This window comes from Pinus tabuliformis, chromosome X, assembly GCF_031772625.1.
Source record: "Pinus tabuliformis cultivar Carrire ecotype Pingquan chromosome X, CPIR1, whole genome shotgun sequence".
In the NCBI taxonomy this organism is placed as follows: Eukaryota; Viridiplantae; Streptophyta; class Pinopsida; order Pinales; family Pinaceae; genus Pinus; species Pinus tabuliformis.
The window spans coordinates 537,589,787-537,614,249 of NC_142308.1; positions in this window are offsets into that span (position 1 = coordinate 537,589,787).

Here is a 24,463-nt window from a genome sequence, read left to right on the forward strand (position 1 = left end):
CAAGAACTCAATATGGTTATTAGTTGTCCTCCCTATACTGTAGGCAAATTGATGCACCACTTTTCCACTCGGATGAGATATGATTTTATCTATCCAACTTCATCCTCCCATCAAATATTAGAAAAATCTAATAAATTTCAACATAAACAATAAAAATTCCATAATAATAAAGGGCGAAAAAAAATTAACAAAAAATTTCTTTTCTTTAAAAATTATAAACACTTATTAATAATATACAAATCTTATATAATTAGTGTGAGTTACAATTAATGATATATATTTTACATTTATTAATAACTATCTTATTATTTCCTTATATTATAAATTTTTGTTATTATATTATTATATAGTGAAGTTTTTACGAATTTACTATAAGTAACAATTAGCTCATTATTTGTATATTATTATTATTATTATTATTATTTTACAATAAATTTGTTTTAAGTTTTAATTTATTATAGAACTATATTACAAATATAATTTTATATTCAATTAATTATGTTAATGGTTGTATATAAAATATGAAACTTTCATTAAATATATTAATTACTATGTTTTTTTTAATAATATGTTTGATGTTAAAATAAAATTGAAAAATAATTGCTATCTATTTAGTTTTTTCCATTAAGTTTTAATATTCAAACAAAATTAATACCCTAGTATATAGTTCACAATTCCTAAATTATTTGTTCTAAGTAATATTTCTTTTAATGCATTATTTGCTACAAATTTTAGAACATGCAATGTCTCTATACGAGCCTAGATCCATCTTAACCGTAGATCCATCAAGTGTCATGAGGGATCCAATCTCTCGATGTGCAAACCTATCTTTTAAGTGAGAAAATTGGGGAAAGGATAGCACCTCGAGAGATTTTATACCTCTCAATGCTTTAGAACCAGGGTTAAGATGGATCTCATTTGGTTATCTAATATATATATATATATATATATATAGAGAGAGAGAGAGAGAGAGTGAGAGAGGAGAGCGGGAGGGAAGAGAGATAGGAAGAAATGGGGGGAGAGGGAGAGAAAGAGAAAGAGAGAATGTGTATGTTTGGCCGTGTGATAAAGAGAGCGAATAAGAAATATACACATATATGTATATATATATATACATATATACATATAATTATATATATATATTATATATATATATATATTATATATATATATATAATATATATATATATATATATATATATATATATATGTATATATGTATATATATATACATATATGTGTATATTTCTTATTCGCTCTCTTTATCACACGGCCAAACATACACATTCTCTCTTTCTCTTTCTCTCTCTCTTCCCCCATTTCTTCTTATCTCTCTTCCCTCACACTCTCCTCTCTCACTCTCTCTCCATCGCTCCCTTGTCACTCCCTCGCTCTCTCCATCTTTATCCCTCTATGTATTTCCTCTTCCCCCTCTCTCTCATGAAACATGCATAATCATGAACATGCACACTATCAAGTTAATAAGAACTAAATAGGCCCACTATATAGTTGGAAGGAAATGGTATAATATTAAGGTGTCGTTGACATGAAACTTTAGGAATACATGTGAGTATAATTGCATTGGATATGTAAATATTCACTCCTACAAAAAGCATAGATTGTAGAGTGATTTCCTCCATATTTGATGATGTTACGCTAACTTTAGGGTTCTTTATTATATCATTATATTATTTATGATGTGTATTTTTTGGTATTTTTAAAATTTAAGGGCTCTCTATTATTTGTGATTTAGTTTAAGGATTAAGTATCACTACTCACCAAACCTTAGAGTGAATTTCAACAAAGTTAATATGTAGACAATAATCATATATGAACACCTTAGAATGCCTTGGGTTCAAGTGTAGTTGGATCAAAGTGTTACCCCATTCACATTTTGAATATGACATTGCATTATACTAATTGGTAGGTCAATTTAGGTAGAGGTAAAAAAATTGATACCTTTTGTTGAAATCCATTTACTTTAACAAGTTGTGCATATAAGGCTTCTATGTAATATGGAAGGTACAATATATTCTTGGAGAAATATTTCTATTACATAGGTTCCCTTGCTAACAATCAAGGGAAAAATCACAATTAACCTTTATATGCTTATCTAATTATCAGTGAAAGGATAATATAGGCTTGGTGGATTCTAGTGCCTCACAAAAATTCTTCAAGGATTAGGAAATTGAACACATACTTAGATTTGGATCATGTGGTGCTCTAATAAATTTTATAAATTCTAAGGATAAGGAAACAAATGAGCATCCAAAATTCACATTCAATTGTATAAGTGGAAGTACCATGAAAACTTTATAGTATTGAAATTAGATGAATATGAAATCATTATTGGGTAGGAATTCCTATGGAGAATGAACTCAATTCTCATACCATTTGTGGACAAGTTAGTGATACTTGGTGGATGGAAGCATTGTGTTGTGCATATGACAATAAGGAAGCTACATAGAAAGTTTTGAATTGTATCTACCTTGAGTATGAGGAGGTTGTGAGGCGCCTAGAGTCTCAACATTTTGTATTAGTTATTGGAGAAGTAGATAAGGATGAAGTGGGGACACATATTCTACCAACACTTTCTAATGTGTTGGATGAATTTGTAGATAAATTTACGAATCTCTACCTAATGCGATACCACCCAAGAAAATATTTAACCTTTGTATCAAGCTTGAACCAGGTGTGTAGCCTCTTGGTAGAGCTCCCTATGATATTTTTAAGCTAAAGTTGGAGGAGTTGAGGTGAAATTTTAATTTTGATAATTTTTAACCTTTTCTTTAAAGGAACAAATATGTATATATTTATATTATAAGAAAAATGTGGGAGAGGGCCCAACACCATTAAAGTTGAACTAAGTTACATCATATGCATATTTGTCAAAGTAAATTTAGAGTTTACTAATTTGAGGAGGGTTGCAATAGACATTACAAAAAATTCTACAACTATAGATTCTCGACCACAACAAGAGCAACAAGATACACTTACAAAAGTTCATGCTATATAATATGGAGAGGAGATAGTACTAGTTGCTAGAAACGAGATAGGCATGAAAACTTAGAGAAATCACCCAACAATGTAATCACCCTCATGAGGACCTGAAGGGTGATGAGCTCTTTGGCCACTTCCTCCCTCTCTCTCTCTCTCTCCATATTTATCCTTCTATCTATTTCTTCTTCCCCCCTCTCTCTCCCTCTCCAACTCTAACTCTCTCTCCTTCTCTCTCTTAAGTCTTCTCTCTCTTCCTTCCTTTCTCTCACTTTCTCTCCCACCTCCCTCTATTTGCCCCCCCCTATCTCTCCCTCTCTCTCTCTCTCTCTCTCTCTCTCTCTCTCTCTCTCTCTCTCAAAATTTTTCACTATCTCCCTCCTAATTTCTCGTCCCCCCCATCTTTGTGCCTCCCTCTCTCTCTTCCCTTTCTCTCCCTATCTTTCTCCTCTCCTCTTCTTTGTCTTCCCCCCTCTCCTCTCTCCCTCAATATTATATCCCCATCTCTCCTTGTGAGTCCCTCTCTCTCTTCACCTCTATCTCTTTATGTATTTTTTCTTTCCTACCTCTCTCTCTCACTCGCCCCACGCCCCCTATATCTTAAATTTGATCCCATTGTATTTTTTTATGAAAATATCTAAATTAAAAAAAAAAAAAATTGTTGTAAAATATTGAACCTATATTTTGGATCAATCATAACAACTAAAACATAATAATGAAATACTTAGAAAAATCATGCACTCTCTTTCCTCTATTATCGTTAGTCACTTTGCTTGCTCTCATCGCTTAGATCCTTAGTTAGTATGGATCTACACTAGTTTTTAATAATATAATTTATATTATATAAATTTCAAGTCTTTATACATAAAAGTATTCTCATTTTTAGCTCTTTTAAATCCTTAATTTAATTTCTATGAAAATATTAGATATATCTCAAAATTAATTATAACATTTTCCTTTTAACTAAATTAAAATAAAATTATAAAATAAAATTGAAATAAAATATTTTTATTGTCAAATATGTTATGGTTTTTGGGCATGTGGTATTGATAAGCCATGCTATTGGGCCATGGTATTGTAAGAAAACCTCTTTACAAGTTAATAATATCCATGGTTAAGAATTTTGTCATATTACTATAAAATATTTTGATTGTGAAATAAGTTATGCATTTTGGGCATGTGGTATTGATAAACCATGCTATTGTAACAATTATCCATGGAAAAAGTGGGGGTCAATATCTATGGTTAAGAATATTTTCATATTGTTATTAAATAATAATATTGTTAGAGATTTATGGACTTGGACTAACAATGTGTAATGTGTGATGTGTCCACTTTTGAAATGGTGATTATGGATCATAGAGAGCCATATGACTCTCTATGATGAGTGATGATTGATGGAGGCACCATGTGAAATGTTGGACATATCACCACTAACAATTGTTATAAAATAATTTGATTGTGAAATAAGTTATGTTTTTTGGGAATGTGGTATTGATAAGCCCGGTATTGTAGCATAGCCTATTTACAAGTTAATAATATCCATGGTTAAGAATATTTTCATGCTTATATAAAATACTTTGGTTATGAAATAAGTAATTTGTTTTGGGCATCTCGTAGTCATAATACATGGTATTGGCCCATGATATTGTAACAAAGCCTATTTTTTACAAGTTAATAATATCTACATTAAAGTGGTGATGAATATTGATTGTTAAGAATTTTGTATTGTTATAGAATATTTTGGGTGTGAAATATATTATTGTTTTTGTGCATGTGGCATTGATAACCATGGTATTGACCCATGGTTTTGTATAAGAAGCTATTAAAAAATAACAAAATAAACATATGAGAAATTGAATTTTATTATTTTTATTATTTTAACCAGCTAAAGTTACATGTTTACACTCATTTCAACAATAAAATTTAAATAAACTATTTGAATATATGTGTTAACTCTAAAAAAATATTAAATTAACATTAAAAATACAATTTAAATAAAGAAAAACAGCATATTGTATTTTGCAGTTTAAAAAAATTTGAAAATAAAAAAATTGATCCCTCTAGTCTAAACTCAACTCAAGTTATAGTTCTATAGTGGTATTAACAAACAATTAATCTAAAAAACAATATTAAATTCTATAGTGGTATTAACAAACAATTAATCTAAAAAAACAATATTATTTTCTTGAAAATTTTGCCACTTATCTTATATATTTAAAAATCAATTATGCAATTAACGATATATATTTACTATCCACTATCGATAATAGAAAATAAAATAAAAAATCGATGCTAGAACGTGGGAGTCGTGAAAGAGATTTTTACCATGGACAGAATATCAATATATTTTTGAAATACGCTAACCTCGTTTAATGCGGAAAAAGTAACCTAAATAAATAACCGGACTGAAATATCACGTACACACTGAAAGTGCACTGTGAAACTTTAAACAATAAAATTTCCATGGAGAAGCGAGAGGCAAATTAAACGATATGGTCGTAGAATTATTAAAATTTAATTTAAACAATAAAATTGAGATGCAGAACAACATAAACAGTATTATATGCTGATACGAAAATTCATGGAACTAATTTTATCCCCATCAACAGTGAAGAATATTCTTCACTCCTCCTTTTAACCTACATGTGGAAAATGAGAGGGATTTGATGGAACCATATCATAAATGGACTCTTGCTGCAGCTCGAATGGATAGGGTGCTGCAGGGCGCGAGTGGAATGGCATTGGCATTTCACCTGCGTCAGCTGTTAAGTTATGGTATGTTCTATGCTTATAAAAGTTTACTTCCTTTTCTTATTATATTCCACCAATTAGCAATCACATTTACATAAAGTAAAGTGCATATAGAACATTAAACGATCGACAGAAAACAAGCCAAGACAAGAGACACAAGATGTGGTGGCTAGCCAGGGACAAACCCCACAATGTGTGGGGAAACCCTTTGATCAAATCTTCTTTTATCTTCAATAATTCAGCAGAGAGAAATAGTACAATAAATCTGATTCATATCAGTATTAGCAGCTTCATTATCAAACTAGGGAAGACGATATCTCACAAACCGACGGTCGGATTGACTTCATTCCACCACCAAAAGTTTCGGCTTCCAGAGGAGGTTCAGAGGAACCTACAGCGCAGTTTAGATGAGGAGATCTTCTAGGCCACGCAAGTCAATATTTACTTCTGCAGTTGCAGCTTCAGTTTTAGCAGTTTCCGGCTTCAAACTAGGGCAGTCAATATCTTGCAAACCGTTCGTCGGATTGACTTCATTCCACCACCAAAAGCTGTGGCTTTCAAAGGAGGTTCAGATGAACCTACAGCCGAGTTCCAAAGAGGAGATCTTCTAGGCCACGCAATTCAATCTTTACTTCTGCAGTTACAACTTCAAATTCAACAGCTTCTGGCTTCACATGTGTGAGAGAGAGACCCATTTCAGCGTAGTAGAGAAGAGACTCATATCTGCGCAGTATAGAGAGAGAGATGTGATGAGATGAGTGAGTCCAAATGAGGAAAAGTCCTCTTATATTTATACACAATGTTGGTGGGTGAATAGATGCGACTGTTGGGCTTCTGAGCCTACATGAGTTGTAGGTCGGCTTGATAATAATTCCATAATCAAAATAAATTCATATCTCCATGAATACTTATCGGAATTGGATGATCTTTATATCAATCCTACACCTCTCGACGAGAGGAATCTAATAAAAATATTATCAGCCATGAATAAGATGACCCACATGAAGTTTTTCCCTGGTTTCCAATTTTAACACTCCCTATCAACCATGGAGAACTTCATCTGCAATATGTCTATCGGTCGTTACTATTCATCCATCAAATGCACTGCCCTATACAGCCTGACCCTCGCCCTGCTCTGCTCTATTTTTCCTGTTCTGCTTTGTCTTGTTCTACCCTGCACTGATCTGTACTATTTTTCTCTGTTCTGCTTTGCTCTTGCATTGTTCTGTTCTGCTCTGCTTTTGTCCGAATTATGAAGAAGAAGAAATGATCGAGGATGTATCATACTGACTCAAAGTCAGTCTCAAAGTATGTACCACTGGTCCTAGACTAGTCTCAACCAACCCGAAGTCGGCGTCATAGTGAGTACAACTCCACTGGTCCTAGACCAGTATCATCCTCCACTAACTCAAAGTCAGTCTCAGAGTGCGTACCACTGGTCCTAGACCAGTCTCAACCGACCCGAAGTCAACGTCATAGTATGCTACAACTCCTACCACTGGTCCCAGACCAGTATCATTGATCCCAGATCAATGGAGGTCATCCTAGCGTAGGGAGTATGGTAGATACAACGATGTGTCCATCGGTACTACTATGGTCCCTAACTTCATTTTCCTGCTCATTGATCAGATGAGAGGTACTTCCCATGAGTCCCAGACTGCATGTGTAGGATGCATCGACAGGAGAACTAATCAATCCTGTCCTCACAGGAGAACACATCAATCCTGCTACAATCGCCATGGTGAACACATCAATCCAGGCCGCCATGGAGAACACATCAATCCAGGCCTCACAGGAGAACACATCAATCCTGCTACAATCGCCATGGAGAACACATCAATCCAGGCCTCATAGGAGAACTAATCATCCTGCTACACAGGAGAGCAAATCATCTTGTTCCACAAGAGAGTGAATCATCTTGTCCCACAAGAGAGCAAATCATCTTGTTCCACAAGAGAGCGAATCATCTTGTTCCACAAGAGACAAAATCATCTTGTTCCAGTGCGCACCACCAGGGGAGGGTGAGTCACCCTGTGGTCGTATGTTTCTCTAGTAAGAACCACAAGCCCTCAGAGCTCCCAGAGCTCAATGTATGCAACATGCAGGACCCTTGTACAAGGGTTTCTTGCCGACTCCAAGTCGTTTGGGAAAATCACAGATTAGATCTTTCCTCGGGGTTTTGACAAGGTGTATCAACCTGTACATCATCTTAATGTGATGGAGCTTCCTTGCTCATCAACTTACCATATCCCAGATGATGTCTATCTGCTAGAGAAATTGACGAATACGGGATTCCTCAATAATCGAATCCCACCTCTGGTTGTTATAGAGAATCACAATGGTATCCAATGTAAATCCAAACAGCTCATTGAAGAGCTTTCGCAACCAGACTGCCTCACACGAGGTCATGCTAGCAACAGTATATCCTGCTTCAGCAGTGCTCAAATTCACCGACTTCTGCTTCTTGCTCATCCAGGATATCGAAGCAGATCCCAAGGTGAAACAACACTCAGAAGTGCTCTTACGGTCCACCACACTGCCTGCCCAATCAACATCAGTATATCCAAGTAGTCTGACATCTCCGACAGTGTATCTTAACCCATTGTGCCATGAAGATATCTTAGAATATTCTTGGCATCAATCCAGTGAGTCTCAACCAAATATGAGCTCACAATGCTAACTGCAAAACATATGTTCGGATGGAGGTTCACCAAGAACATCAATGCGAATGAGTTTTTGAAACTGAGAGGCATTTCCCAAGTCTGGTCCAACATCACTACCATATAAGTTCTAAAAGTTAAGATCCTCGAGGTAGTCATAGGCTTGCAGTCCATCATACCGAATCTTTCCAATATATTTACCACATATTTTCCTTGAGATAGGAAAATTTCCCTTGGCTTCTGCCACACTTCAAGTCCTTGGTCCTTCATTTCAAATTCAAAAGCCATCTCCCTCTTACATTTGTGAATGAGAGGGTTTGCACTTGTTAGAAAGAGGTCATCCACATACAACACCAGTATGAGAGGCTTTTCATCTTCAACCTTAAAGTAAAGGTTAGGATCAGCTTCACTCCTAGTGAATCTAGCTTCATCCAGTAGCTATCGATCCTCTCATACCATGCTCGGGGTGCTTGCTTCAGCCCATAGAGAGCCTTCTTCAACCTGCATACATGAGATTTTCAATCATAAATCTCAACTCCTTCAAGTTGCTCCACATAGACCTCTTCCTTGATAGAACCATGCAAGAACGTGGTCTTGACATCCATCTGATGTACGTTCCATTCTTGTGAAGCCACAAGGGCTATGATCGAGTGGATGGTCGTATATCTGGCAACAGGTGCAAATATCTCATCATAGTCTATACCTTCCTTCTGGGAGAAACCACGAGCAACAAAACGAGCCTTATACTTTTCCATACTTCCATTTGCTGCATGCTTTATCTTGTAAAGCCATTTTGAAGTAACAATTGTCTTGTCCTGGGGTCTGGGAACTACTTCCCAAACATCATTCTTTATGATAGACTCATATTCTTCGGTCATATCATCTTTCCATACTTGATGCTTGACGGCATCTGAGAATGACGAAGGATCATTTTGTATGATCGTGCTCATGATGGTCAGGTATCCTTGATACCTATTAGGTTTCTTACTTTCACAAGAGGTTCCTCGGGGTGCAGCATGTCCTTCAGCATCATCAAGTAACCCCTTAAGCCATGAAGGCCTCTTCCTAGAAGAGGAAGGCTCATATGGAGGAGGATCAATCGGATCCATGGGTTCTTCTACATCAGGCATTGATTCATCATCCTTTTCTTTCGGTTCCCTGGTGTCGACTTCTTGAGAGCTCCTCAAAGTCGGAAGATTGTTCACCTTGCGGTGAACTTTTCTTCAGGATTCTAGGAACCCAATGCTTGATGAGGGCATCGATTTTGTACATATACGACGGTGATTGTAGTTTCAGCCCATAGAAACTTCGGAAGTCTTTGATCATGTAGCATGGCCCAGACAGCTTCCATCATCGTGCGGTTCTTCCTTCCCACCACACCATTCTGCTCAAGAGCATGTGGTGTAGTAGTCTCCCTCTTAATGCCAACCTTAGGTATGCCTGAGTGATTGAATTGTAATATATCAGAGGTCTTGCTTTGGCTTGAGGGGAATGGTCCTTCCTTCGTCACATCCCGGATATACACCTTCTTTCTCTACTTGGAATTCGGGCATCCCTGTTACCATCTGTCTTACATCGGGTAGAGCTTTGTAATGAAGGTGGGAAAACCTCTGATCCCAGAGTTCGGACTAAAGAGTTGTGTCACAAGACATGACACCTAGCGGACTTCCATCAACCTGATATAATGAATCAACACTAAACCCAAGATTAAAGGCATTTTTAACATTATTTTTCCATATACATACCTTGCCATTGTTGAAGGTTACCTTGTAGCCTCTGTCTTCCATTTCCAAGATGGACACTAGGTTCCTTTTGAGGTCAGGTGCATTTAATACATCCTGGACTTTCTAGCCTTCTTGAATGGTTGTCCTCTTCTTCGATCTCTAGCTCTCCTCTTACCTTTGCTGTTGAATTTGTCATTCCTTTGATTGCCATCAGAGGGATTTCGAGTTGCACCACTACATACTGTACCATGCTTCTCTAATCATGATTATCATCATGCTGCCCATGTCCATTATTTTATCCATCATAATGTTGCTCAAACTAGTGTGCATGCTATACTACATGTCCATGATCTCATGTTGCCCTTTATGTCCATGATCTCATTCATCATGATGCTCATGATCTCATACATAGTGACTTGCTTTATCGCAAATGAAACATCATCCTTTTCTTCCACCCTTAAATCCAACCTTTCTTTTCGATTTAGACCCAGAATTATTTCTTTTCTTAGCAACAGGAGGACCTTTAGGCAAGGGCATTTCCTGCTCTTCTACCCTTTTTTGTTCTTGAATGCATCTAGCCATTAATTCCTCGAAACTAGGAATTACATTATTGTTCAGAAGAGTAGTCCTGAACAAATACCATTCAGATGGTAATCCTCTGAGAGTTGTGAGTGCCATTTCTCTGTCAGTAATGGTTTCCCCAATAGATAGGAGATCGTTCTTGATCTCAGTGATTCTTAAGAAGTTTGCTTGCATACTTTCATCTTTACCCTTCTTGATTTCCCTCAACTTATTTCTAAGAAACAAAACTTGATTTGCATCATTAACTTTAAATAAACTCACCAGTCTATTGTAGATTTCCTTGGAGGTGTCCAATTCAGAGATGTAGGACACCAAGTGCTTGTCGATAGAGTCCCAGATGATCTTCTATTTTGACTTCTCCATTTTTCCATTTGTTCGAGGCAGCAATAGATGCATTTGATGGAGGCTCAACAATATTGCCTCTTACATGGTCTAGCACTCCTTGATCTTCAAGGGTTAGATCGATAGACATCTTCCATCCATGATAGTCAGCTTTCTCATGAAGCTTGTCTTCGGCAGAAAGAGTGTTGAGGACCCCATAGTTCTTTTAGGATAGCCTTGCCAATCTTCTCTTCAATGATTGCTCTTGCTCTTGCTTGGGCTTTGTCTTCACCTCAGCTCTGATACCATGTTAAGTTATGCTGTGTTCTATGCTTATATCAATTTACTTCCTTTTCTTATTATATTCCACCGATTAGCAATCACATTTACATAAAGTAAAGTGCAGATAGAACATTAAACGATCGACAGAAAACAAGCCAAGACAAGAGACACAAGATGTGGCAGCTAGCCAGGCACAAACCCCACAATGTGTGGGGAAACCCTTTGATCAAATCTTCTTTTATCTTCAATAATTCAGCAGAGAGAAATAGTACAATAAATCTGATTCATATCAGCAGTAGAAAACCCTAGATCAGCAGCATCAGTATTAGCGGCTTCATTATCAAACTATGGCAGACGATATCTCACAAACCGACCGTCGGATTGACTTCATTCCACCACCAAAAGTTTTGGCTTCCAGAGGAGGTTCAGATGAACCTACAACATATTTCAGATGAGGATATCTTCTAGGCCACGCAAGTCAATCTTTACTTCTGCAGTTGCAACTTCAGTTTCAGCAGTTTCCGGCTTCAAACTAGGGCAGTCGATATCTTGCAAACCGTTCGTCGGATTGACTTCATTCCACCACCAAAAGTTGTGGCTTTCAAAGGAGGTTCGGATGAACCTACAACACAGTTCCGAAGAGGAGATCTTCTAGGCCACGCAAGTCAATCTTTACTTCTGCAGTTGCAGCTTCAAATTCAACAGCTTCCGGCTTCACATGTGAGAGAGAGAGAGACCCATTTCAGCGCAGTAGAGAAGAGACTCATATCTGCGCAGTAGAGAGAGAGAGATGTGATGAGATGAGTGAGTCCAAATGAGGAAAAGTCCTCTTATATTTATACACAATGTTGGTGGGTGAATAGATGCGACTATTGGGCTTCTGAGCCTACATGAGTTGTAGGTCGGCTTGATAATAATTCCATAATCAAAATAAATTCATATCTCCATGAATACTTATCGAAATTGGATGATCTTTATATCAATCCTACACCTCTCGACGAGAGGAATCTAATAAAAATATTATCAGCCATGAATAAGATGACCCACATGAAGTTTTGCCCTGGTTGCCAATTTTAACTTCAGCAAATGAATTGTCCAACAAATTGTTATTGTTCTTGGATGAACTGCCCACCAACCGAGATGCAGAGACGCCTGCACGCTGAAACATTTCCATTTCCATTTGTTGCAACGTCGCATGCTGAAACATTTCCATTTCCATTTGTTGCAGCAGATAACAACGCCCTACAGAATTTACAAGTCCCCTCATGAGCCGTACTTGTGCCTTTAACTCATCTGCCTGCACCAACCAAGCAACCAAGATTGAAAACCTAAAATTCAAAAATATAAAGTAAAAGAAAACCTACTGAAAATCGAAATCCAATTAAAAACCTATTTAATTGCAACTCACCTCCTGCTGCAGCTACCGCTCCATGGCTGTCACTGTTAACATGCATCCATGGGTAGGATCAATGATCCCTACTTGGGCTTCAAACCAGATACTCTCCATCGCCTCTTGACGCCTCTCCTATAGAATATTTGAGAGAAGCTTTGTCAAATTGGCTGTCCCAAAAATTTGGTGAACATTTTCGAATCGGCTAGCTCCTGTGTGGTCTGCACTAAAATGGGGTGCAAACACACACACACCCCTGCATTTCCTCTGTAAGAACTTACATGCCCCATAGGGGGCAGCACTACCCACACCTTCTCTCCTTGCAGAAGCCTGCCCTTCCTCAATTTCACTGGAGACCACCTTTCTTGCACCTGCAACTTCAGCTCCAGCTTCAACTTCTGGGTGTTTCATGAGCCATACTGTTGCCCTCAACTCATTTACCTACACCAACATCATCATTTTGCATTATTATCCAATCGAAATCCATTTAAAAACCTACTAAAAATCGAAATCCAATTAAAAACCTATTTAATTGCAACTCACCTCCTGCTTCAGTTGTCTTACTCTTAACATGCATCCATGTGTAGGATCAATGGTCCTTGCTTGGGCTTCTAACCAGATACTATATATCGCCTCTTGACGCCTCTCCTGCGGAATATTTGAGAGAAGCTTTCTAAAATTGGTAGCACCAAAAATTTGGTGAATCTCTTCGAAACAGCTAGCTCTTGTACGGTCCGCACTAAAATGAGGTGCAAACACACACCCACCCCTGCATTTCCTCCTCAAGAACTTGCATGCCCCACAGGGGGCACCCCTACTCACACCTTCTCTCCTTGCAGAAGCCTCCCCTTCTTCAATTTCAAGAGCCACCACCTTGCACCCGCAGCTTTAGCTTCAGCTTCCGCTTCAGCTTCAGCTTCTGAGTGTTCCAAGAAGAAACCTGCTACAGGTGTACCGACCCCCTTTCCTTGCTCGATGTTTTGTACAACTTCTTCCATGCAGGGTGAGAAGAGATGTCTTCCCACCATCTGTTGACGTGCCTTCATGACCAGAGTAGGTCACCCTTTTTGCAAACGGTCAATAAGTAGTGTGTCCATGGCAAATGTTGTAGATCTGCCAGAGTAAAACACTCCCCTACCAGGTATTTTCTCTGCGAAATATTTTTCTCATAATGGTTAAGCGATTCGTTTAGCTTCGCAATGCAGTATTCCACACTGACCTCATCTGTGGGGTGTCCCCCGAATGGGCACACCACAATTTGACGAAATAGGTTGAATACATGGGAGTTGAATTCTCCTGCCACTTTGCAACACTCCTCCACCAGGACTTTCTCCGTGGGTGAGTTTCCTAGGAGATGGGTGCCATGCCCCTTGTATTTTTCCGCCAGATGTTTGGGGATGTCTTTGGGGGTTGTTATTCAAGACCCAGGAAAATTTTCTATAAGACTTTCACATGGAGATGAAATATAACAATTAAAATAAGGGTAAGGGTAAATAGTTTTTTTTTTAATTCTCAGAAAAATTATTTAACTGATAACAGTTAGTTTCAACTTAACCATATGATTCACAGAAGAAGCCAATACCTCAACCCTATGTACACAAACAAATTCACAAATAACATTATCATGATGAGAAATTTAAGCTCACAATTTGTGAAATCAAACTTCTATCAGTTATTTGGTATCAAACTTTAGAACCTACTACTAAAATTCATCATCAGGGCAAATATATCTGCTATAGCCACCATTAACTTGAGGCACTGGCTAAACTTAAACTTAAATTAAATACTAATAAAATAAAAATAAACTTACATGAGATGATAATTTAAATAAACTTAAACTTAGATGATGCAGGCCTGTACTAGTGACTTACCTAATAAGGTGACATGCCCATCTTCCACCACAATGGGTACTTTCCTAGATGGTTGCTACACAAAAGTTAAGCAACAATAGGAAAATGGTTATTGTGAATAGTTGCAGCTTAAAGTGAGAGAGATGATATGAAAATGACTACCCTTCCACTCACGTTGAGATCAAGATATTTCCTTTTCCTGTCAGTGACCACCATGAACTCGTATTCAAGTTGCAGCTCATTTAAGCAACAGAGAATCATAGTGGTTCCAGTGGAAAATGGATGACCGTGTACAGTGATGGCCATTATTAATCTGTACAGGCAAGGCTTAATCTCTGTCTCTGTTACACAGAAATTATTTGGTACAGAATAGAATAGTAAGAATAGTCCATAGGCCCAACTCTTTTTATAGTGTGCAAGTGGAGACCCCTTTGCTTCTAGATAGGAATGAGGATCAAAATAACATCTGAAATTTGATACTTTTGGGTATTTCGAGCTATCCAAAAATTAATATTTAGTTAATATTATATTGAGTATTTAGTTGTATAGGTGTTGGAGTGATTTTTTAAAATGATTTTTTAGAATATTATTATTAATAATTTAAAATCACATAAATGTGGATGATGATATTGAGTTGTTATTACAAATAACCTCCCGAGAAATTAGGTAAAGCTTCTTATTTTTTAATGTAGTTAGCGACTGTTTAGGGAGATATCTAAGAGGATAATAAATGTAATTCGTTCTTAAACATGGAATATGTCCACTTAGTAGTTGATGGGTAATAAATAAGGTTATAAAGTATTTAAAAAAAGAAAATAACAATAAAGGGTAATTCTTGTAAACCAATAAGAATATTTTAACAGAATATAAATATAAATAGATATAGTTTTATTTGATACTTTCGATGTTGTTTTTTGTGCCAATCATGTTTTCTCTATTGATTCCTTTCTTAAGATGAGTATTTGATGGTGCTTGAGTGACTTATGGGTTATTTTCTATATTCTTGTATTGTATATGGCTTTAGTTCTTGGCATATTATGAATTTTAAAGGTTTCATATTAATTGTCATTAAATACAAGGAATGTCAATTACTAAAAGTCATATTAGAGCTCTCTTATGAATATAAAATGGAAGTTGTTTTTTTTTCATCCCTCGGCATATTTGGAGGAAGAGCAATAACAATTATATAACTTGTTTGTTTACATTATGAAGAAAAATAAAACTAACCAATTTTTTATTAAAATAATCATCGAATTTGGATTCAATGAAATAGAGTTATATGTTTAATGCTCACATTTTCCCTAGAAATCACATATAGAGGAAAGGGTTTACCCCTTTCCAACCTAGATCTAGGTCCAACCTAGATCTAGGTTCATAATGAGGACCGCCATAACTAGCAAGATCAAGTGATCAATATAATATATAAACCTCACACCTTAAATTCCCAACCCAACTATTAAATAATAACAATTAATTATATGTTATATGTTATTTAAAATTAATTGTTTTAGGGATTTTAGGGGATTGTTTGTAGATTAAATATCTTTGAATAGAGTGTCTAGATTTAGTCAATTGAGTGCATTTCATAATTGTAGTAATAATTGAGTCTAGAGGGGTTGTACAACCCACATAGGGGAGACATGTAGCCATAATGTAAGTAAATATAATATAATTAATAATTTAATAGGATATATTTAAATTTGAAAGAGTTTGAATTTTAGAAATTAAAATATAATAAATTTATATTAATTGAGTGGAGAGGTGCTCTACAACAAAGTATTTGGGTAGATGTGTATGTGTAACTTAAATATGTAAACAATTTTAATTGTTTATTCAATTAAAAAATAATAAAAAGTTAAAAATCATATGGAGGATGAGTGTAAACATTTATATGTTACCTAAGTTAAAGAAATAAAAATAATAAAATTCAATTTGTTATATTTTTATTTTATTAATAATTTGGAAATACATTTGTTACAATACCATGGGCCAATAGCAATGTTTATCAATACCACATGCACAAAAACCATAACCCGTTGCATATTTTATAACAATATAACAACATTCTTAACCATGGATATTCACTGCCACTTTAGTGTGGATATTATTAAATTGTAAATATAGTTTGTTACAATAGCATGACTTATCAATAACACATGCCAAAAAAAACATAGCTTACATAACAATCAAGATATTTATAACACTATCACAAGATTATTAACCATGGATATTATTAACTTGTAATTAAGATTTGTACAATACCTACCCCAATACCATGGCTACCATGGCTTATCGATACCTTATGCCCAAAAATCATAACTTATTTCAAAGTCAAAATATATGCCAAGATTCTTAACATGGATATTCAAGCCCACTTTGTGGTTGATATTATGAACTTGTTAATAGGATTCGTTATAATACCAGAGGCCAATACCATTTCTTATCAATACCAAGTGCCTAAAAACCATAACTTATTTAACAATAAAAATATTTTATAACAATATTCACCCTCTTATTAACTTGTAAATACGATTTGTCATAATACCATGGGCCAATACCATGTCTCATCAATACAGCATGACCACAAACCTTCACTTATTTAACAATAAAAAAAAACCATAAATATTCTATTTTCATTTCATTTTACAACATTTTTTAATTAAATAGAAAAGTAAAAATTTTATAATTACTTTTGAGATATATCTAAAACATTTATCGTCACTAATACTAAAAATATTACCATAGAAATTAAATCAAGGTCTTAATAAAATTAAAATTGAGCATATTTTTTTACTTGAAATTGATATAACATAAATAATATTATTAACAACAAGCATATATTAATTATCCATTTTAACTAACAATCCAAGGGATGAGAGCAAGAAAAGTGACCAAGAATAATAGAGGAAATATAGTACATGATTCTTTTATGTTTTTCATTATTGTAATTTTTTTTACATGATTGATCCAAAATAGAAGTTCAATATTTTACAACAAATTCAGTTTATTTAATTTAGATACATTCTTAAACATAATACAATGGGATCAAATTTAATGAGGGAGGGATACTCACAAAGCTTGAGGGTAGAGAGAGATGGGGGGAGAGAGAGTAATGGGGAGAGAGAGGGAGAGAGAGGAAGGAAGAGAGAAAGAGAAAGGGAGAGAAGTAAAGATGAAACTAGATGGGGAGAGACACGAAGGAAAGAACAAAGACAAAGAAATAGAGGTGGAGAGAGAGAGGAAGTGACAAGGGAGAGATAGAGAGAGAGAGCGAGAGAGGAGAGGGAAGAGAGAGAAGAGGAGAGGGAGACACAAAGATGGAGGGGAGAGAGAGTAGGAGATAGGGAGGGAGATAGTGATTTAGTTAGAGGGAAGATAGAGAAGGAAAGAAAGAGAGGGAGAGAGATACGGAGTTGGAGGGGGGAGAGAGGGAGGGAAGAAAAATTACATAGAGGGAGAAAGGTGGCTAGATATAGGGAGTGGGAGCGAAGAGAGAGAGAGAAGGGAAATAGATAGAGAGTGAGAGGAAGAGGGAGGGAGAGAAAGATAGATATGGAGAGAGAGTGTGTATGTTTGGGGGTAATATAGAGTGAGGGAATAAGAAAGAGACACATAGATACAACTAGTCTAGATCCATCTTAATGTTGGATCTACCAAGAGGAGAGAGTGATCAAATATCCTTAGATATAAACCTATTTTAAAGTGAAAGGAGATTTGATCCCTCTCTTAGGTGGATGAGACCTTAAGATGGATGTAGGCTTGTCATATTAAAATAAAATTATGATAATTTTTGGTTAATTATATTGAAATTAAATATTCAAATAAATTTATAATTTATAATGAAATTTAGAAAAAATTACCTAATTTATTTATTTTAAAAATGAATTTGCATAAGGCAATGAACCTTTTATTTTAAAATAAATTATTATTTAATTAACAATGAAGACTAGTGAAATATTTAATGGAATTTCTTTCAAAATATAATCAAATTATATAAATATATTTGAAACAAAAAATTAATATTATAAGTTAGCATAGATAAGTTGGAAAAAACCCATTAAAACAAGGAAGTTGGGGAAAATTCCCTAATAATTCTAAAGAAAAGCAAGTCATCCCACCAAAAATGGAGAAGCCAAATTTGGGAAAGATTCCCTAATAATTCTGAAGAAAAGCAAGTTATTCCGCCAAAAATGGAGAAGCCTTACATTTAGATCCATCTATTTAGGGATAAGTGCCCATGGATAATTCTTGATACCTAATCATTTGGATTGGGTGTATATGTGTAAAATAGTGTAAATAAAAAATAAGGAGAGCTCGAATATGAAGAGACACTTGGGGATGAAGCTCAACAGTTTCTCCCTCCATGTATATATCTATGATCAACCTTAATGCAAAATCACAATTCATTTTAGGAGTTATCTCTTTGGCTCACATGGTATGAGAGCGAGCTCCCAAGATAAGTTGTTTTGTTGTAGCTCCTATCATTGATTTCCATTATTCTCTGTACTCTACTCATCTCCTTTGATTAAAAAAATTACTTGTGAATTTCCTAATGCCAATTTGTATATTTTTCTCTGTGTGCCCAAGCACTCTCCTCGGTTCTGAATAGTATGTAAGATTGAGGAGTGTTTCAATTTTTTTTGTGAAAAGAAGCATTGAAGCTAGAGCGGTGTGAGATTTGAAGCCACAATGGTGTGAGCATTGAAGCTAGAGTAATGTCTTCACATTTTTTATGGAGTAAGCCTTGTGTAGAATATTTAATATTTAAAGTGAGTTGTGAACTTTGATTTCTACTTGGGTTTTGAACAATGACGAAGTGTGTCTCTCTATCTCTCTCTCCGTTGCTCTGAGACATTGCTTTGGACCCCTTGACAACTCCACTTTTTGGCGCACCCACCTTCCATACCACAATCCTCTACCAACACATACCACCTATCGTTGCACTGACTATGGTTGCCATTATACTCTGCAAATGCACCATACAACTTGACACTATACCTCCTTCTCCATACCACAATCCACTCCTCACGACTTCGGTCCTCCCCATTTTTCCCACATACATTTGTTGAGCACTCCATAGCGCCTCCTCCCTAAAACCATATACATGTTGTATACTACTAATAATGTTGGCGTGTATGCCTCACCTCCACGTTGTCCAACATATAACACCTCCAATAGTACCACACTTCCATACTACTCCACTCTCACTCTCGGTTATTAATGCAAGTGGTTTCAATATGTAACTGCATTTCAATATATTATTGTGTTTCTTTGTTAAACACTCTCCCCTTACCACCGCGCATTAATACCATTCCAACTCCATTTCTTTTAATTGCTATGGTATTATTGTGTCATATTACATTAAATGTTTCCCATATATTACATATCCCCATTGCCCATATTAAATATACGTTGTTCCATATTACTACAATTCTCTTGCCTAAGTTGAATGGTATAATGATGTCAACTCCTCGTCAATCATTGACCCCTACCCCATATACACCCTCCCTTAAATACTCCCTCCTCCATATACTTTCTCTCCCAAATATACCCTTCCCCATATACAACCTCTCCCCAATAATACCTTTGTTTTAATATATGAGAGTGTATTTTTTCAAACATTACCATTATAAGTGCAATTTCTTATAGTATATTGGCCACAAGGTATATTTTTTTATATAATACACAAATTTAAAATTCATTCATTGATATCTATTATTGGATTAGCTCTATCAGGAAAAGAGAATTATCTTGAATGTTCATTGTTGGGCATGGAATCCCCCCAAGGCATGTTTTGGGGTTCAAAGCCAAAGTTTTGACCGAATCTTATTGTAAAGCTCTGCGAATTGCGGCCGCGGGGCACGAAGGTATGATAGAGTCACAGGGTTGTCCATCCCAGTTTTGTACTGTAATGTCGGCTGGATAGACCTACCCATGGTTCGCGGACCACGGGATTGTATAAATAGAGCAAGGCTCTAAGTGTAAAAAGGGAGAAAAAGAAGTAGGAAAAAGTATAAGTGATTAAGTCGCAAGTTGAAGTGTGTCTTTGGGTCGTATAGTAGGAGAAGGCTTTGCAACTAACTGCGCATAGGCTTAATAATTGGCAGTTGAGTGTGCGGACCCGTGCAGCTTAGTGTGCAGGGCAAAGTCAAGTCTATAACCAAGGAATGAATTAATAAAGAGAAGTTTTATTATAATTCTGTGTATCTCGTCATGGGTTAATGAATGATTGATATAATTTGCAGATATATTGTTATTTTACTATGCGCACGTGTATGAATGGTTTATATTGTTAAGTATGCTTAAAGCACTCAAGTAGGAAAAGCTAATTAACTAACGTTGGAATACTAGTAAGGTCTTGGGTAATAATGAAGAACGAGGTGTTCAACCCCTAGGTAGGCCTGCGTGGGGTTGTGAAGTACGGGAAAGTGTGTTAAGAAACTTACGTGCAAGGTCAAACCGCGAACCAGTTGAACTCCTTAGACATCTCGAGGGTGCGGAAACCTGGTTCTGCACCGTCTGATACTACTTTGGGTGAGACCTCATTCTATGCTCTACGGACTGTTGCCAAAAGGTCCAGTAGTACTGGGATTTGTTTGGCTAACTTAACTCTAAACTTGGGTTAGGCCCAAATAAGACAACAAATGGTTCTCTTGCCAGGACTGGGATCTGCATACAGATGTCTGATGTCATATCACTCGAATCTGACAAAGAAAGATATTGAAGAGTGGTTGAACAGAAATATTCATGAGTTCACGTGCAAGAAAATAGGAATTCGCGATTATCAAAGGAAGAGTGGTTAGATTGCTACTTATATATGAAAATCCATGAAATTTTCTTTGCATCCTTCTCCTCTGAGTTGTACGAGTCAATCGTGAAGCTAGCAGACAATCAAGGAAGGTGTAGGCTTGACAAACCTATTGTTTGGTCTCCAGAATTGGTGCACAGACTAAAAGCATCGGAAGATAAGATTGCATGTGCTGTGGATCACTAGCTCAATCGAATTATAGGAGGATTTATCACCGAGTTCGTGATAGATACTTCAGTTAGCTATAGCGAGGCAGAATGATGCTTCCTCAGAGGACTGCAAGGTATGTACATTAAATCTTTGAACAATTGCATTAAAATGCTACTATGTGAAAAGCGGGTTATGAGAATAAATTAATGTTTGGGGCTACGTGAAGTGGGAGGATCTATAGAAACAAAGGTAACTAGAAACTAGCCCCTTTATTTAACTTCCACGAGAAAGCAAGGAAGAGCTCATGAAGGTTTCACCAAGAAGTGTGATCCGTTTGAGAAAGCAACGAATTCCGCGCATACTACTTCCACCTACACCACCACTAGTTGCACTATCTTCATCCTCATCTTCGCCCACACCAACTCCGCCACCACCACAATTCAATATGGCAAGGGCAATAAAGTTGTTGGTGTTCAAAGGAGTAGGGAAAGAAGGTCCGGACAAGTTTTTCTTCATGGTAAGGGCTGTATGGGAAGCATAGGGGCTCATGGATGAAAATATAAAGAAAGAAACACTCGTAAGCGCTCTGCAGGATCACGCACTAACTTGGTATATTAAGCATTCTGATGACAATCCCAATGCAGGGATCGTAGATATCCAAGTTTCACTAAAAAAGGAATTTATCAGGCCAAAATCATAGACACAGTCGATTATTGTATTTAAGGAAATCGTGATGCTTCCATGTGAGACCCCCTTGGAGTTGGATTAGAGATTGAAGTGTAAAATTTGTGAAGCCAATATGACCTTGCGAGATGGGAAACACCACGCATGGTTTGTAGCATCATTAACGTCGCATCTAAGGAATGCGTTGTCATAGCAGAAGCTAACCACTCAGGCTAAGGCCTTCGAGATCACGATGAGATTGCACGAGACCTCGATACAAGATCCTAACCTAGGAGTTCAACAGATCTATGCACAGTTGAAAAACTTGTGCCTTGAGATGCAAAGTTCGAAACAAGACAGGATGGCTCACCTAGAAGCGCACAAGGAGGTATGGTGCATAAAGTGCAAAGGCCAAGGACATGACAAGGACCATTGTTGAGTCTTCGCAAACTACCTGGAGGGGGGAGGACCAATGCCATTGAGACTGGAGGCACAAGCAAGACTGAGCGCGACACCTACATTAAGGTGTGTGATTTGTCAGAGAGGAGGGAAGCATGCTATAGATAACTACCATCTATTACAGAAGTATACACAAAATTCCAAGCAGTTGTTTTGTAATTTCTGTAGGTCAGTAGGCTACAACGAGTGCACCTATATAAGTTATGAATTGATGATGGATCAGACTCCTACCTACAGAGTTCAAACTGAAACACGGGCCCTCGATCAAAATGAAAGGGTGGCGCGCATTGGATTTCAGTGGTGGGGATGAGGTTGAGGTGGAATGGGATGATGAAGAGGTCACAGACAACTAATATGTTACAATTGCGGAGGGCCAGGGCATTAGGCCTGCGATTGTACAAATCCAACAAGACCATCATGCTTATATTCTACCTAGTTTGATCATGGGACGAAGAAATGTCTGACGCTGATAGCGAGGTTGCATGATAAAGGAGCACTTCAACCTCCCCCAACTTAGAACCTGCAAATGATGAGGTCTAAGCCGCGCGAGGAAGACCCAAATGTAAATATCGTGCTTCGAAGTGGTATCATGACACGAGATGACAAAGGCAAGCAACCTGAGGAGAGTGCATGGCTTCACAAGACTCCAGCAAAGGAAACCAAATTTGATTTAGAGCACGTTAAGGAGACATTTATGGAAGCTAAGAATAGCTTTGCAGATGCCTCCACTTCAGGAAGTAAAGAAAAACTAGAACTGGAAATGGACCCATCAATGCTCACTACATTTTTGGAGACATGCATGAAGCTGTTGCATGACAAAAAAGTTGTGAAGGGGATATAATAACTCATCACTAGATGTGATAAAACCATGCTAGGAGAACTTCGGATAGTCTGGAAGCTTAGGAAGCACACAACGCGAACAGGAAGAGAGATGAGATTGACCATGCAGATCAAGGAATATGAAATGGATCAAGTGATTTTGGATCTAGGATCAGACGCGAACGTCTTGCCAAAGCAGAGGTTGGAGTGCGTGGGTAGGCATGCGCTGCAATGGTCTCATATTCAATTGTGAATGGCGAACCAGCAAAAGATCCTACCTATGGGAAGATAGCAGGGAATAATGATAGATATCGAAGGTGTGAGCGCGCTAGCAGATTTCGAAGTGATATATATTTTTGATGACAACAATCCCTATCCCATGCTACTAGGAATAGATTGGGCCACTAACATGAATGGAGTGATAAATCTAAAGAAGTGCAATATGATTTTTGAGAAAAAGTCACTGTGGGTAGTGGTACCTTTAGACCCTGCGGAAGGATCATGCTACACAAAGCCAGTGCACGACTACGATAACAACAATGATCTAGATTGTATCTACAAGATAACCGTGTGGGAGCAAGACTAGGTAAATTTAACAGCAGATGACAGACTCTCGTGGGAGCGCAAAAGCTCCTACACCTTAGATTGGGACGAGGAAATTGAACTATGGAAGAACTAGTTACACGAGGTAACCACGCTCAACTGTAACATGATGACAAGGTTGTTGCGCTGCATGGAAATAGAGGTAAGAGATCTGCCTATGTGTGATGGGTTGAGTGAGGTGGATGATTTCCTGAATAAATTTGAAAGATATGTACTGGAACAACAACATTTCGACTCTCTGAAATGGGTACTCTACGCTACGCTCGCAAGATGGTGGGGTATGCATGAAGGAAGTTTTGAGGACTGGCGTGAATGCGAAAGGATGATGTGCATGTAGTTTGGAAAGCCTTAAATGCAGATGAAAGCCGAGTATGACGGACGAAACAGCCCGTGCGCCCACC